The sequence below is a fragment of the Lactuca saligna genome, chromosome 5, assembly GCF_052625555.1.
Source record: "Lactuca saligna cultivar CGN05327 chromosome 5, ASM5262555v1, whole genome shotgun sequence".
Taxonomy (NCBI): Eukaryota; Viridiplantae; Streptophyta; class Magnoliopsida; order Asterales; family Asteraceae; genus Lactuca; species Lactuca saligna.
The window spans coordinates 133,878,669-133,897,062 of NC_136421.1; positions in this window are offsets into that span (position 1 = coordinate 133,878,669).

Consider the following 18,394-nt stretch of genomic DNA (forward strand, 5'->3'; position numbering starts at 1 on the left):
GGCACACTAACTAGGACTAGTAGGGATCACGAAGGGTGACTTAATGTTTGTCATAGATCAATGGAGCATGTGTAGTTAACCGACACATTGATTAGGTGATAATATTAAGGGTACCAAGTGAATTAGCATGGTTATTCACACCTTGTTTTGTGATCCTCGGCATCCCAGTCACAAAACTTGAAGGGCACAATCGAGATTGAAACATGCTATTGAAAAGTTGAATGAATCTCTAAAGAATCTAGGAATTTCAAATCCAATTAAACCTAATAAATCATTTCGTTTTCATGGTGGAAATTGGTGAATCGTCATTCACCTACCTTTCAAATATATTATTACTTAGATTACGACATCCCTCTTCTAAGTGTAATATATTGTGATTGGATCCTAGCCTTAATATTACATTTGGGTGTCTTATTAAGGATCCTAAATATCTAATCTAAACTACTTTCTTCCTTCAGATGTCTTCCAACACTAATGCTTCAGGCTCTAACCCAACTGGTTCTTTCTTTCTCATGAATCTTTGTGGGAGGGTCATCTTTGATGGTTCCAACTTCATGGATTGGATTAGGAACATCAGGATGGTTACTCGTTATGAGGACAAGGAATATGTCCTCGATAAGGAGTTAAAAGAACTTGATGAGTCTACTGCTACTCCTAAGGAGATCGCTGAATTCAGGACTCATGAGAGAGATGTTTCTAAGGTGGCATGTATCATGACGGCCACGATGACAGCCGAGATCCAAAAGTCATATGAAGATTTCTACCCTTTTGAGATGCACCAAGACCTGATGGAAAGGTACCATCAGAGTGATCGTCAGGAGCAGTATGAAATAATCTCCTCCATAATAACTACCCGCATGAAGGACGGTGAATCCGTCACGGGCCACATGCAAAAGATGCAAAGGTATGTGGACCGTTTACTGAAGCTGAATGTTAACATCCCCAAGGAGTTGGCAATTGACATCATTTTGCACTCCTTGCCTTCTTGTTATGATCATTTTTGAATGACATATCATATGAACAAGGAGGAAGTTACCCTCAGCAAGCTTCAAGGACTCTTGAAGACCACGGAAACCGGTCTTAAGGGTAAGGCGGTTGTTACCTCTACTACTCCTACTCCAACATCTACCCCTGTTTTAGCTATTGGGCAAGGCAAAGGGAAGAAGAGGAAGCACCCTTCGAGGGGTACCAAGGGAAAGTCTCTTGAAGGCTCCTCATCAAAGACCAAGAAAGGTTCTGCCACTCCTTCTGCCATTCCCAAGGATGCTGAATGCTTTTATTGCCATGAAAAGGCACACTGGAAGCGAAACTGCCCTAAGTACTTGCAGGATCTAAAGGATGGGAAAGTGAAACCCACCCATGCAGGTATTTACACTATATTGTCTAATTACTCAACATATTATAACTCTTGGGTGCTTGATACAGGATGTGGTATTCACATATGTTCTGATTTGCAGGGCCTAAGAAGAAGTGAGGATGTGGAGCACGGAAAGATAAACTTAATCATGGGGAATAGGAAGGCTTCACCTATTTCCAAGATTGGAGTTTATAGTTTGTTTCTTAATAATGGGTTAAAATTAGATTTGAATAAATGTGTGTACTCGTCTGAAATGGCGAGGAATATTATTTCTTTTCATGCTTTGTACAAACAAGGTTTTACCTTTTCGTTTGATAATGAATATGGTGGTATTAATGCTTTCTTTAATAATGTGTTTTATTTTAAAGCATTACCTTGTGATGGTGTGTATGAAACTGTGTCGATTGTAGACAACTTAGGAAATAATGTGTTGTATATTGATTCTTCTACTAGCCTAGATAAAGCATCATTGTGGCATTGTCGTCTTGGACATGTAAACAAGAAACGCATAGGCCAACTCCAAAAGAGTGGAGTCTTGGAATCATTTGACCTTAAATCGGATGATAGTTGTGAATCTTGTCTACTTGGAAAAATGACAAAATCACCCTTCACTGGAACTTGTGAGAAGGGTGAGGGTTTGTTGGACCTAATACATACTGATGTATGTGGGCCATTCAAAACCGCCACAAGGGATGCTAATCGGTATTGTGTGACTTTTATTGATGATTTTAGTAGATATGGGTATGTCTACTTAATCAAACATAAGTCTGAAACCTTTCAAGGGTTTAAGGAATTCAAACAGGAAGTAGAAAATCAATTGTGCAGGAACATTAAGATGCTTCGATCCGATCGAGGTGGTGAGTATCTTAGTACCAAGTTCCTTGACTATCTTAAGGAGTGTGGGATTGTCTCACAATTGACTCCTCCCAGGACACCACAGCTGAATGGTGTGGCTGAGAGGCGTAATCGAACTTTGTTGGACATGGTTCGCTCTATGATGAGTCGAGTTTCGTTACCAATCTCTTTTTGGGGGTATTCCTTAGAGACTACCGCCCATATCCTTAATCTAGTCCCTACAAAGAAGGTTACCAAAACACCTCATGAGATGTGGACTGGGAAGGTTCCCAATTTGGACCACATCAAAATTTGGGGTTGTGAAGCTTTCGTGAGGTGTGAAACTCATGATAAGCTTGAACCCCGAAGTGAAAGGTGTATTTTCATCGGCTACCCACAGAAATCCTTCGGTTACCTCTTCTACAGACTCAGTGAGAATGTGGTCTTTGTAGCACGAAGAGGGATCTTTCGCGAGAAAGAATTTATAAGCCAAGGAGACAGTGGGAGGCAGATTGATCTTCAAGAAATTCAAGAATCAATTGGTGAAGGAACCTCAGACACTAGCAATCAACCTGAGGAGGAAACTACTGTTGATCCAGCTGACGAGTCTGTACCTCCAAGGCGTTCCACACGGGTTAGGAACACACCTTCGTTTTATTATGGTTTTCATATTACTACGGAAGGTGATACGTTTATCAGTGATAGTACATTGGTAAATTTGGATGAACCCAGCAGTGTTAAGGAAGCCATGGCAGGCCCGGAGTCTGCTAAATGGAAGGAGGCTATGGACAGCGAGATACAGTCCATGTATGACAATCAAGTTTGGAACTTGGTTGATAATGAACCAGGACGTAAAACAGTCGGGTGCAAATGGATCTTCAAGAAGAAGACAGACATGGAAGGAAAAGTGCATACTTATAAGGCTCGACTGGTTGCGAAGGGTTTTACTCAAACTCAAGGTAATGATTATGAGGAAACCTTCTCGCCGGTAGCAAAGATTAAGTCTATTAGGATTATGTTAGCCATTGCAGCATTTCATGATTATGAAATATGGCAAATGGATGTCAAAACCGCTTTCCTTAACGGAAAGTTGGCTGAGGATGTATACATGAATCAGCCAGAGGGTTTTGTCAGTGCAGAGTACCCTAATAGAGTATGCAAGCTTGACAAATCCATTTATGGATTAAAACAAGCATCTCGTAGCTGGAATCTTTTTTTTTGATGAGAAGGTAAAAGAGTTTGGATTCTCGAGAAGCGAAGATGAGTCTTGCGTGTATGTCAGAGCTAGTGGGAGTATAGTTAGCTTCTTGGTACTGTATGTGGATGACATACTACTCATAGGAAATGACATCCCAACCTTGCAGGAGGTTAAGTCCTAGCTTGGGAAGTGCTTTGCTATGAAGGACCTAGGGGAGGCTACCTATATCCTTGGGATAAGGATATTAAGAGAAAGGAGTAGAAGACTAATTGGACTTAGTCAGAGTATCTACTTGGATAAGGTGTTGAAAAGGTTCAACATGGAGAATTCCAAGAAAGGAGATTTATTGATCCAAAGCAATACCAAACTGAGTAAGACTCAGAGTCCGAGTACAGAGGCAGAGATAGCTGAGATGAGCCAATTACCATATGCTTCCGCAGTTGGCTCAATCATGTATGCTATGACTTGTACCCATCCTGATGTGGCATTTGCTTTGAGCATGGTCAGCAGGTATCAGGGAAACCCTGGCAAGGCTCATTGGACAGCAGTAAAGAACATTCTCAAGTACCTGCGGAGGACTAAGGATTGGATCCTTACCCTTGGTGGCAGTGATGACTTGAAAGTATTAGGGTATAGTGATGCTGGTTTTCAGACTGATAGGGATAATTTCTGCTCTCAGTCGGGCTGGATCTTTACCTTAAATAGAGGGACAATTTCTTGGAAGAGTTCCAAGCAGGAGACGGTGGCTGATTCGACTTGTGAATCAGAGTATATAGCAGCGAGTGAAGCAGCGAAGGAGGCGATATGGCTAAAGAACTTCATCGGAGACCTTGGAGTTGTACCAGCTATTAAGGAACCTATAGAGATTTTCTGTGACAACAATAGTGCGGTTACCTTAGCCAAGGAACCAAGAGATCATGGGAGATCCCGACACATTGACAGAAAATATCACTTCATAAGACACAAGATTGAAGAAGGACTCCTTGTGACAAGGAGGATATCGTCGGATGAGAATCCTGCAGATCCCCTTACGAAGGGACTGACGAGGGTTAAGCATTTTCAGCATGCGAGACGCATCGGGCTGAGGGACGATATTAGATTTACAGATTAGATATTTTTCCTGAAACTTGTAAAATGTAATCGACATTTGATGATGAATAAAATTTGTGATTTATTTATGAGTAAAGTGTTACTATCATTGTCAATTATTTACTATTGTTTCAGTTTTGCATGTTTTGACTTCCAGAATAATTAGTTTATTCAAACCTCCACAATCGATCATACGTTGGAAGTAGGTATGAATCAAGATTGTCATGAATTGGGTTTGTAGATGCCTTAAAGGTGTTTGGACATGGCAATGGTTGCTGTAACATTCATGAGTACTCATAAGTTATGAGTATTGGTATAAACCCACGCTCACTTGTATCACTTCATGGAATTTATCTCGAGTGATCGTGAGATGATAACATCATATAAATCTTTAAACCTAGAGATATGAGTTGTTACCTATGAGTTGGTTGTGCATTGATTGCATGTAAACGCATCAGTAACTTGATGTTATAAAACGTGCCTTTGTGTACAATTCAATAAGTAGTAGAACAAGCATATCAGTTGAAGTTTATCTGTTCCTTCTAGAAATAGAAGCGATATATGGGGCCCCTCGATGATTTTGTGCTGACCCATGTACCAGGCCTGGTCAGAACTAAACCGATGTGTTCAGTGAAGTTCTTCGTCAAAAAAATCGGAAAAACGAGAAACAACTACTAGACAATAAGCAAGACATAGTTCCATGTGTTTGTCCGGCTGATATAATGAGAACAGAGGATTATGTGATCACTTATCTAAAATGGCACTTCATAGTTCGACAGAGTCTTCATTATTCGAGGGAGTTTTCGAGAGCTACGATTGCTGGTTGGTTCCTGAAGTTATAGGCAAATACAGTTATTAGACTTATCCAAGTGGGAGTCTGTTGGATAAGGTGTCTAAGTCCATAACTTATTTGGTATATACTTGACCCGACCAACATGGTCCATTTGGGTTGCATCTCATCCAAACTATTATGGATAATTTTATGAGAGTTATACACATATGTTTATTAATATATTATGAGTTATAATATATTAATATGAAGTTACATTATTTAATTAGTTTTAGTCTTAAATTAATTATGAATTAATTTAGAGATTAAAAGAAAGACTAATTAGATTATGGGCCATTTGTTTTATATAGTGTGGGCTAATACTCATTTGTTAATGGGCTAGGCTTATGTAGAAGTCCATGGATGATCCATGGAGCTTTTAACCCATGGATCCTTGGAAAAGGAAAAGACATGGGTTATTAGGGTTTCACCCTAACCATGCACACTATATAAGCATGCTTATGGAGCATGAAATGGAGCCTAAGAGAAAGCTAGTGAACTAGTGTGTGTGTGCATGTGTGTGGCCGATTTTATACAAGGTGTATACTCTCTTGAAGTTTTCCAAGAGTTTGTGGTGTTTGTGATTCCATTTGAGGCATTCACACTATTGGTGCTTGGCCCTCAAACTCCTTAGAACCAAACTCACCAAAAGGTATGTAATCTCTTCTAACTCTTTTATGTTGAAATGTTCCCCATGCCATGTTAGATAGGCTATAAACCTTGGAAAATTATTATTTTGCATTTATTTAGACAAACATAGATCCAAGGTTTATTAGGGTTGCATGCACACTTAGGAAGTGTTAGATTGCTCAAAATCCAACATGTCGGCCTATTCGTCTATGCGAGGCAGATAGTAAAGGTTTCTATTGGAGATGTTGTCGGGGCCTCTGAAATCGATGGAATTATGAGCAATTTGCTTTTCTATTTGACGAATAAGACCATAGTTTTCCAGGGTGAGAAGCTTGGTTCTTCAATTTCATTGTTGAATAGTTCGACAGGTTTGACGTGACAGCTCTTGTAGCTCGGTAGGAAGCATGTGGGTATGGTTTACGTGACTAGGCCTTTTTGAATGGTAGGACATTTACTTGTCCTTTTGGGCAACCTTAGCCCGAAGCTCATGGCAAGACTCGTACCATATCTGTCCCAAGCTTCTGTGCTTGAATCTTGTCTGCTACATGCGCAACATTCCTGAAGGTTTCCTGTAAATACATGTGATAAGGCTTCGGGAAGTATAACACTCCTCTGGTGCGTGTTTTGGAGTTCCACAGTGAGAGATGCCCCAAAGGTCTGTGCTGGATGTTTATGAGAGACGATAGTTTTGATATTTGGGGGGTTAGGCGAATGGCCCTTTTGTAGTCGTTTAATCGGGAAGATGAGGGCTATATCTGTTGGATATAGTGTCTAAGTTCATAACTATATTTGGTATGTACTTGACCCGACCCGGCATGGTCCATTTGGGTTGCACTTCACCCGAACAATTTATGGATAATATTTGAGAATAGTACAAGTTATGATTTATTAATATATTATAAGTTCTAATATATTAAAATAAGATCATATTATTTAATTAGTAGTGATCTATAATTAATCTAGGATTAATTTAGAGATCAAAGATATTACTAATTAAATATGGGCTTCTATATTTATATAGTGTGGGCTAAAGCTTATTTGGAATGGGCTAGGCTTGCATGGAAAAGTCCATGGATACTCCATGGAGCTTTAACCCATGGATCTCATGGAAATGAAGAGACATGGGTTTTAGGGATGTAACCCTAATCCTCCACACTATATAAAGGAGGCTTTGGTTCTTCAAATGTGAGTAGTTGACACTTGTTGAGGTGAGGGCAAATTTCAAGATAGTAGTGACTATTCTCTCAAAGTTCCAAGTTTGTGGTGATTTGTGATTTCCACTTGAGGCATCCACACTATTGGTGCTAGGCTCAAAAACTCCAAGAAATCAACTACAACTTCAAGGTAAGTATTTCTCCTAGCTTTATTTGATTCATGTTCCCCATGCCATGCTAGCTAGGATATAAACCATGGAAAAAATTAATTATATGCATGTATCTTAGACAAACATAGATCCAAGGTTTATTAGGATTGCATGTACACTTAGGAAGTTTTAGAATGCTCAAATCCCAACAGTGGTATCCGAGCCTAGGCTTGTTTGTTTGATACTTGATGCAATATAGTTGAAAAAAGTCGAAAAACTTGCTGTCTGACTGTTGGACTTGTCGAGTCCATGGGGGGGGGGGGACTCATCGAGTTTACTTGTGTCTTCAACCTACTCTTTGAGTAGGTTCATGCACTCGGCGAGTAGGGTCGACAGAGTGCAGATTTTCGACTTTAGTTGCTGGAAATGGATTAGAAACATTACCCTAAACTGTTTTGGTACTTGAAAACTTGTTTTAGATGGTGTAATGTCATTGCTAATTCATTTACAACAACTAGTTATCAGAATTACAAAGGTTTAAGTGTGATTTTGATTCATGAAAGTGTTCATATTCATGTTCTTGTTCTTATGATGTTTAGATGATCATAGGAATTATTTGTAACCTATGTGGTAGATTAATTTTGATCATAATGTGTTTTAATGGAGTCCATAACTTGTCCTCAAGTTATGGAAAACCAAAAGTCACTTGGATTAAAAACCATTAAAAGAACACAAGAGTTAGAAAAATGAAGAGTCTTCACTTTATTACTCTATTAAACTCATAAGTTACAAGAAATGAAAAGTGTTGAAAGTTTACAAAACTTGCCCTCAAGTTTTGGAACAAGTAAAGTCATATTAAAAACTTTAGTTCCAACCCTTAGAATTTTAAAAGTTAAAATTCAACCCTTATACTTATATTATCATGATTATATATATATATATATATATATATATATATATATATATATATATATATATATATATATATATATATGTATGTATGTATAAGAACAAAGTCGTCTTACCGCTAGTACACCTCATTCACGAAGCCGGTCTATAAGGTGGGTATAAGGACAGCCTATAAAATGGCAACTTAATGGGTGTCCACTCTCACCCACCGCTTGCTTGACCGGTGGAGGGTCGTCAGCCAAACGGGTAAGACAAGGACTTATAAATTCTCATTAAAAGTATGATGAATATTATAATGTAACTAAATGTATTAAATTCCCAATCTTAGTTACTTTAGGAAAAATGTGAATAAGGTGCGAATCCATGAAATTACACATTACACTTTGTCTAAGTCGTTAGTGGAGCGTGTGTGGTTAACCGGCACACTAACTTGGACTTAACAAAGTAGGTAAAGGGTAACTTAATATTTATCATAGTATCGATGGAGCGTGTGTGGTTAACCGGCACATCGATTGAGGGGTAATTTGTTAAGGGTACCAAGTAGTTTGCATGGTTACTTCACACCTCGTTTTGTGATCCTCGGCATCCCAGTCACAAAACTTGGAGAGCACACTCGAGATTGAAACATGCCTTTGAAAAGTTCATTGAATCTCAAAAGAATCTAGGAATTTCTAAAGTACCAAATCAAAAAAAAACTAAATATTTACTATTTTGTTTTTGGTGGAAATTGGTGAATCGTCATTCACCTACCTTTCAAATATGTTATTACATAGACTACGGCATACCTCTTCTAAGTTATAATATGTTGTGATTGGATCCTAGCCTTAATACTACATTTGGGTGTTTTATTAAGGACTATCTCAATATCTAAACTAAAACCTTCTTAAGTTTCAGATGCCTGCAAACACTACTGCTTCTGGCTCTAATCCCAATGGCTCCTTTACTCTTATGAACTTATGTGGGAAAGTCACTTTTGATGGATCCAACTTTAATGAATGAATCAAAAACATTAGAATGATTACTCGCTATGAGGACAAGGAATATGTCCTTGATAATGAGCTTAAGGAGATTGATGAGACAGTTGGAACTCCTCAAGAGATCGCTGAGTTTAGGGCACATGAAAGGGATGCCACCAAAGTGGCATGCTTCATGATGACAACTATGACCGCAGATCTCCAAAAATCCTATGAAGATTTCTACCCCTATGAGATGCACCAAGACTTGATGGAAAGATACCATCAAAGTGCTCGTCAAGAGAGGTATGAAATCATCTCCTCCATGATAACAACTCGCATGAAGGATGGTGAGCTCACGGGCCACATGTAGAAAATGCAAAGATTTGTGGACCGTTTGCTGAAGCTAAATGTGAACTTTCCTGAGGAGCTTGCAATAGATATCATTTTGCACTCCTTACCTTCATGTTATGATCAACTCCGCATGACATACCACATGAACAAGTAAGAGGTCACACTCAGCAAACTTCAAGGACTCTTAAAGACCGCGGAAAGTGGTCTTAAGGGTAAGGCGGTTGTTACTACTCCTACTTCTACAAACTCCGCCCCTGTCTTGGCAATCGGGAAAGGACGAGGGAAGAAGAGAAAGAGTTCTTCGAAGGGTACCAAGGTTAGGACCCTTGATGGCTCTTCTTCAAGTGGAACCAAGAAAGGTTTCATCACTCCTTCTTCTGACCCAAAAGAGGCTGAATGCTTCTATTGCCATGAAAAGGCACATTGGAAGCGAAACTGCCCAAAGTATCAGCAAGATGTAAAGGATGGGAAAGTTAAACCCAACCATGCAGGTACTTACACTATCATTTCTAATAACTCACCCCATTCTAAATCTTGGGTCCTTGATACTGGTTGTGGTATTCACATTTGTTGTGACTTGCAGGGACTAAGAAGAAGTGAGAATGTGGAGCAAGGAAGAATAAACTTAATCATGGGGAATAGGAAAGTTATACATGTCACCAAGATTGGAGTTTATACTTTGTCGCTAAGTAGTGGGTTTAGTTTAGATTTGAATAAATGTTGTTATTCGCCAGAAATGGCAAGAAATATTATTTCCTTTCATGCATTGTATAAACAAGGTTTTACCTTTTCATTTAATAATGATGTTGGTTCTATTGATGCTTTCTTTAATAATGTTCTTTATTTTAAAGCATTACCTTGTGATGGCGTGTATGAAACAATATATGTGGTTGATAACTTAGGAAATAATGTGATGTGTATTGATTCTATTAATAATAATAACTTGGATAAAGCATCGTTATGGCATTGTCGACTTGGACATATAAGCAAGCAGCGCATAGGCTAACTCCAAAGAGATGGAGTCTTGGAGTCGTTTGACCTAAAGTCAGATGATAGTTGCGAATCATGCTTACTTGGAAAAATGACAAAGTCACCCTTCACAGGTTCTTGTGAGAGAGGTGAAGGTTTGTTGGACCTTGTACACACGGATGTGTGTGGACCATTCAAACATGCCACAAGGGATGCTAATCATTATTATTTGACTTTTACCGATGATTACAGTAGATATGGATATGTCTACTTAATCAAGCATAAGTCAGAGACTTTCGAAAGGTTTAAGGAATTTAAACAGGAAGTCGAGAATCAATTGGGCAGGAACATTAAGATGCTTCGATCCGATCGTGGTGGTGAGTATCTTAGTTCAGAGTTCCTCGACTATCTAAGGGAATGTGGGATTGTCTCACAATTGACACCTTCCAGGACACCGCAGCTGAATGGTGTGGCTGAGAGACGTAATCGAACCTTGTTAGACATGGTTCGTTCCATGATGAGTCGAGCTTCGCTACCAATCTCATTCTGGGGGTATGCCTTAGAGACTGCCGCCCATATCCTTAATCTAGTCCCTACAAAGAAAGTTGCCAAAACTCCTCACGAGATGTGGACTGGTAAAGTACCCAAACTAGACCACATCAAGATTTGGGGTTGCGAAGTTTTTTTGAGGCGCGAGTCTCATGATAAGCTAGAACCCCAAAGCGAGAGGCGTATTTTCATCGGCTACCCACAAAGATCCTTTGGTTACCTCATTTACAGACCTAGTGATAATGTGGTCTTTGTAGCAAGAAGAGGAGTCTTTCGTGAGAGAGAATATATAAGCCAAGGAGAGAGTGGGAGGCAAATTGACCTTGAAGAACTTCAAGAGTCAAGTGGTCAAGGAACTTCAAACCCTAGCCCTCAACTTGAGGAGGAAACTCCTGTTGAGCCAATTGACGATTCTGTACCTCTCAGACGTTCCACGAGGGTTAGGAATGCACCTAGGCACTACTATGGTTTTCATATTACTGCGGAAGGTGAGACACTTATTAGTGATGAGACACTAGTAGGTATGGATGAACCTAAACGTTACGTGGAAGCCATGGCAGGTCCCGAGTCTGCGAAATGGAAAGAGGCTATGGATAGCGAGATACAATCCATGTATGACAATAAAGTTTGGAACTTGGTTGAGAATGTACCAGGTCGTAAGACTGTAGGGTGCAAATGGGTCTTCAAGAAGAAGACCGACATGGATGGTAAAGTACACACTTATAAGGCTAGACTGGTTGCGAAGGGCTTCTCTCAAATTCCTGGAGTGGACTATGATGAGACGTTTTCTCCTGTAGCCAAGATTAAGTCTATTCGGGTTCTATTAGCCATAGCTGAATTTCATGACTATGAAATATGGCAAATGGATGTCAAAACTGCTTTCCTTAATGGAAAGTTGGCTGAAGATGTTTACATGAGTCAGCCAGAAGGTTTTCTCAGCAACGAGTACCCTAATAGAGTGTGTAAGCTTGAGAAATCCATTTATGGATTGAAGCAAGCACCTCGCAGATGGAATCTTTGATTTGATGAAAAGGTCAGGGAATTTGGCTTTTCTTGGTATTGTATTTAGATGACATACTACTCATAGGAAATGACATCCCAACTTTGCAGGAAGTAAAGTCCTGGCTTGGGAAGTGTTTCGCTATGAAGGACCTTGGTGAAGCTGCCTATATCCTAGGGATAAGGATCTTGAGAGACCGGAGTAAAAGACTAATTGGACTTAGTCAAAGCACCTATGTGGACAAAGTGTTGAAAAGATTCAACATGCATAACTCCAAGAAAGGTGAGTTACCCATTCGGAGTAATGCCATATTAAGTAAGACACAAAGCCCTAGTACTGAGGTTGAGATAGCAGAAATGAGTCGAGTACCTTATGCTTCTGCTGTAGCATCGATCATGTATGCTATAACGTGTACTCGACCTGATGTAGCCTTTGCTTTGAGCATGGTTAGCAGGTATCAGGGGAACCCTGGCAAGGAACACTGGACTGCGGTAATGAACATCCTCAAGTACCTGCGAAGGACTAAGGACTGGGTCCTTACCTTTGGTGGGAGTGATGACTTGAGAGTTTTAGGGTATAGTGATGCTAGCTTCCAGACTGATAGGGATAATTTCCGCTCTCAGTTGGGCTGGGTCTTTACCTTAAACGGAGGAGCAATCACTTGGAAGAGTTCCAAGCAGGAGACAGTGGCTGATTCCACTTGTGAACCAGAGTATATAGCAGCAAGCGAGGCAGCAAAGGAGGCTATATGGCTAAAGAACTTCATCGGAGACCTTGGAGTTATACCAGCTATAAAAGAGCCGATGGAGATTTTCTGTGACAACAATAGTGCGGTTGCCTTAGCCAAGGAACCAAGAGATCATGGTAGATCCGGACACATTGACAGAAAATATCACTTCATCAGACATCGAATAGAAGAAGGAATCCTCGTAGCGAAGAGGGTATCATCGGATGAGAACACTGCAGATCCCCTCACAAAGGGACTGAGTAAGGTTAAGTATCTTCAGCATGCTCGGAGCATAGGGCTGAAGGATGATATAAGTTTTAGTAGTTAGATAAATTATGAAAATTTTAAAGTGTAATTGACATTTGATGATGAATAAAAGGTGTTTTATTTATGAGTAAAGTGTTGCTATCTCTTGTCGATCGTTTACTTAATTTTTTTTTTGCATGTTTTGACATCCAGAATAATTATGTTTAGTATATCATATTATTCAAACCTCCACAGTCGGTCATATGTCGGAAGTAGGTATGAATCAACACTGTCATGATTGGTTGCAGAGGTCTAAGCTGTTGGACATGGCTACAACAATCATGAGTGCTCATAAGTTCTGAACATTGGACACAACCCACGCTGACTGGAATCACTTCATGGAATCCTATCTCGAGTGATCGTGAGACGGTAATATCATATAAGTCTTCAAACCTAGATATATGATTTGTTACTTACAAGTTGGTTATGCATTGATTGTACGAAAACGCATTGGTAACTCGATGTTATAAAACGTGCCTTTGTGTGTAATTCAATAAGTGGTAGAACAAACATATGAGTCGAAGTTTAACTGTTCCTTCTTTGATTAGAAGTTGATATCTGGGCCCCTCGATGATTATGTTTTGACCTATGTACCGGGCCCGGTAAGAACTAGATTGATGTGTTCAGTTAAGTTCTATGTCAAACAAATCGGAAATCGGGAAACAAATGCTGGACAATAAGCAAGACCATGTTCCATGTATTTGTCCGGCTGATATCTAGAACAGAGGATTATATGATCACTTATCTTAAATGGTGCGTTCTAGTTCAACAGAGTTTAAAGAGCTACGATTGATGATCGGTTCCTGAAGTCATACTTGCAACTATAGTTATTAGACTTATCCAAGTGGGAGACTGTTGGATATAGTGTCTAAGTTCATAACTATATTTGGTATGTACTTGACCTGACCCGACATGGTCCATTTGGGTTGCACTTCACCCGAACAATTTATGGATAATATTTGAGAATAGTACAAGTTATGATTTATTAATATATTATAAGTTCTAATATATTAATATAAGATCATATTATTTAATTAGTAGTGATCTATAATTAATCTAGGATTAATTTAGAGATCAAAGATATTACTAATTAAATATGGGTTTCTATATTTATATAATGTGGGCTAAAGCTTATTTGGAATGGGCTAGGCTTGCATGGAAAAGTCCATGGATACTCCATGGAGCTTTAACCCATGGATCTCATGGAAATGAAGAGACATGGGTTTTAGGGATGTAACGCTAATCCTCCACACTATATAAAGGAGGCTTTGGTTCTTGAAATGTGACTAGTTGACACTTGTTGAGGTGAGGGCAAATTTCAAGATAGTAGTGACTATTCTCTCAAAGTTCCAAGTTTGTGGTGATTTGTGATTTCCACTTGAGGCATCCATACTATTGGTGCTAGGCTCAAAAACTCCAAGAAATCAACTACAACTTCAAGGTAAGTATTTCTCCTAGCTTTATTTGATTCATGTTCCCCATGCCATGCTAGCTAGGATATAAACCTTGGAAAAATTAATTATATGCATGTATCTTAGACAAACATAGATCCAAGGTTTATTAGGGTTGCATGTACACTTAGGAAGTGTTAGAATGCTCAAAACCCAACAATATCAATCAAAATTGGATAACGACAACAATATGTTTTTAGATAACATGAGATAAGTTGTATTCGAAAGAAGAGATCACCAGAGTCATAGAGTGTCATGTATTTCTTTTCTATGTGTTCCGTTTTGTTTGGTGTGATGATTATTGTAGATGATTCATACCATAGTTTCTAGCACTGGTAGTGGGTGTGTTTTCGATAGCCAGTAATGATACTTGATATCATGATTCCTGACTGGTCTCCTTACGATCGAGCGGTATATGATCGTCGTATGTAAATTGATATCGTGAAATCGTCGAGTGGGTGACCCCACTCAACCCCTAATACTAGACATGGAATCGGAGTCAGGATGGAATTATTTGTTTTAAGACTTTAGTATTTTGATTTTAATTAACCCCGATGTATGGACAAGGTCATCACAACTTACAGGTAATGATCCTAAGGTCATATATGAATGTCTTTGGTTTGATTTGTATGAGAGAGAATATTTTAGCTACTTTTTAGAAGGAATGTTACTTTAGTAAGCATACCAAATTCATTACAAACATATAGTACTTAAACGTTTTGTCGTTCGGAACATTACAAAAGTCCTAACATGGTTCCCTTGTTGCTCCTATTGGTGTGTTCATCACACTCCTCATGTCCCTTCGTCATTCTTCTCAATTGGACATTCTCTCTTGAAGTGTCTCGTTTCACCGCATAGGTAGCATACTGGGCCTACCTTGGTGTAGGTGATTCAAGGGAGGTGCTTGGTCGGGACCTTACAGAAACGGACGATATGCTCTTTCCTGTTGCAGTTTTTATAGTGCATCTCCCGGCAAGCCCCATAGTGATGAAAGCCACATTGGTTGCACTTTGGGAGTGATCCCTCATATGGTCTGGCAGGCGTTTGGGTGGTAGACCCCGTGGCTAGTGTCGAGGCATGCATAGTGACTGCTGTTGTAATGGTAGGGGCGGACATAGGTTGTTGTCTTTTAGTGGATCCTTGAGATTGGTGGCGCTCTTTCATGTTCCAAAACTTTCTCTTCTTGTTTGTAGGTTCGTGGCCTGAGGTATTTTCGTTGGTAGGTACCCATTGGTGTTCCTGATTGTTACCACAATTTGTATTGTTGGAACCGCTTCCACCCCTACTAACGTTGTTAGCATTGAATTGCGCCATGACGGCTCTCATGGCTGCCGTGACTGCAGCCTGAAAAGTAGCAGCGTCTATCTGTAGTGTTGGTGCCTTGCTAGTTGATTTGTTGCCTCATGTTGAAGACATAGCTATGTTTCATGATGAAAAACGACTTCGTTAGTGGAAATGATTATCTTAAGTGCATCCTTACAATTTATATTTACGGATATAAATTTTTGCACATTACTGTACTATTCCTAGTGTTCCCACTAACGCTCCTGAGATGGAGTTATGGCAGTAGGTAGGAGTAGGTTTCATACGGACGTTAAGCTTTACTCCTCTTAGAATCACGTTTGTCCGAACACACTTGGCTGAGGAATTTTGATAGGATCCGGTGCATTAGTGCTGGAATGTTCGCACTCCATAGGTCTATGAAGAAGAAACTTCTCAACAAATGTTTAAAGGTGAGACGATAATGAGTTTTTAGAATGGCTATATGTCACGAGTTTTCTAACTAAGTTTATCTCATATCGATTTGTAACGTAATTCAGTTATTGAGGGTGTTCTGAAAACAATTTATAACGAGGTTCTTTATATGGTAAACTCATGTACTTTAGTAGTTATATATCCAAGTGAAACTTTATACATGACCCAAGCTAGGTCCTTATCATGACATATTGATGTATGCTTAGTTATATAATTAAGGCCAGATAGACCTTCGAGTCTGTTAGGTACATCCTAAACCCATCTTGTTAATATGACTTTAGTTATCATGGTTTCTATGAAAATTTTGACCTCGATGCAGGTCTACTTCACATTTGTGTATGGGCGGGTTTTGATAGTAGATAGATTTCTTGATTAGTATGACCACTTAATTTGTAGTGTCGTGATTTTACTTACAATAGAGTAGCACCAGCGCATACTTAAGAAGCTAATTTACCAGGTCTGGTGAGCGGTATGAACTCTACTTACGATGATCTATCCCTTGTGATGCCTGAGGCAAGGTCGATGCAATTTTGTAGCTTTGCCAATCAACGCTTGGCTACAATCATCCTTTCTTTGAATGTTGTGTGTCCTACCCTATTACTCTCTTTCCTCTACACGAGTGGCGATAATGTCTTAAAAAGAGAGTTGTTCTCGGGAATAGTAGTCGAATTTTGAGTCACGGGTACGAAAGATGATAGGGTCTGGAGTAGTGTGCAGTTTTCTAAACTCGGATTGTAGTCTTCCTGTATTAATCCTTGATGATCGCGATCCGCCAGGTGTTTGTCGGGAGGGCTCTGTCCGTCAGTCCCCCGTGGTTGAGGTCATAGCACCCTCGTTGGTCTCCACATGGTGGTTGTTGTTATTGTTGTCGACATTCAACCCTCGATCACGATTGCCCAACGGGTCACAGGTTCGATATAGTCGAAACGGTTCACAGAACCCTTGCTATTCATGGAGGATCGATTACCTCCGATTCCGCCTCTGATTCTTCTCATAACCATTCACCATTCCTCGAGTTCGGATTAGGAAAGTAAGGGTCGTCCGGTAAGTAGGATTTTGCGATGCTGTATTTGCGAGAATAGGAGTGGAGGAGATAAGTACTATGCGTCTAACTCTATCATCAATTACTTATAAGGGGTGATCCTTATTAGTTACTTCTATAATGACATAGTGCATACTAATTACATATAACAAGATACGATAGACCTTTGAATAAGTGATCCCACTCTAGGTCCACATCCAAACAAGGAAAAGGAAGTAAAGTAATGACCACAAATTCTAGGTCTATAATTTCTAAGTTATATATAACCTTAAAGTATCCACTTAGGGACTATAGACCTATTATTAAGGATATATTTAGTTTTCATATAAGTTATGATATTACAAAATACTCCCATAGTATTTTAAACTCATGTTCTGTTTTACTGTTCTCATTGTGGTAGTGTTGGTAAGTTTTTAGACTTGTTGCCATATCACAACTATTCTTGGGCATGTGCTAATCACTCCTCAGACCAGCATAGTTGATCAGGCTATGCCACTCCCAAGACTGCCCATACATCCCCAAGTTTACCTGTGATATCCAACAATCATTACTTTTGTTTTGTTCTAGAATGATGATGACCTTAGTATGTATATATGCATGTATACTTTTAATACGAAACAATTTACTTCTAAAAGTATAGTTGTTTTGAAACTTAAAATCAGAGACTTAGTCCCAATGCATTTATAGTTTGTATATCTTATGTGGTTTGATATACTGAGTTCACTATAAACAATACTCTGATACCAATCTGTCACACCCCCAAACCAAGGATGGTGGAAACGTCCGGGGGTGGAGGACTTCATGTAGAGTATCACAACAACGAGTATAATCGTGCTCAAAGTAAATACAACCATCACAATTATAATTGAAAAAGTTACATCAATGTACATGTTGACATGATTCACATCAATTACATTATGATACAAAATGAACTGTTTGACGATTTATCGTCCCATCCTCAAAACGTTATTGATTTCCTATTTTCACTGAATTCCTGAGATACAAGTAGTTTTGAAAAAGTGTCAACACAAAGGTTGGTGAGTTCATAAAAGATTTCGTTAGAAAAGTAAACCGTTTTCCTTATAAAAGCGTTAGAATATGTATCTAGAAAATCCGATATTTTCTTTAAAATCTGTGTA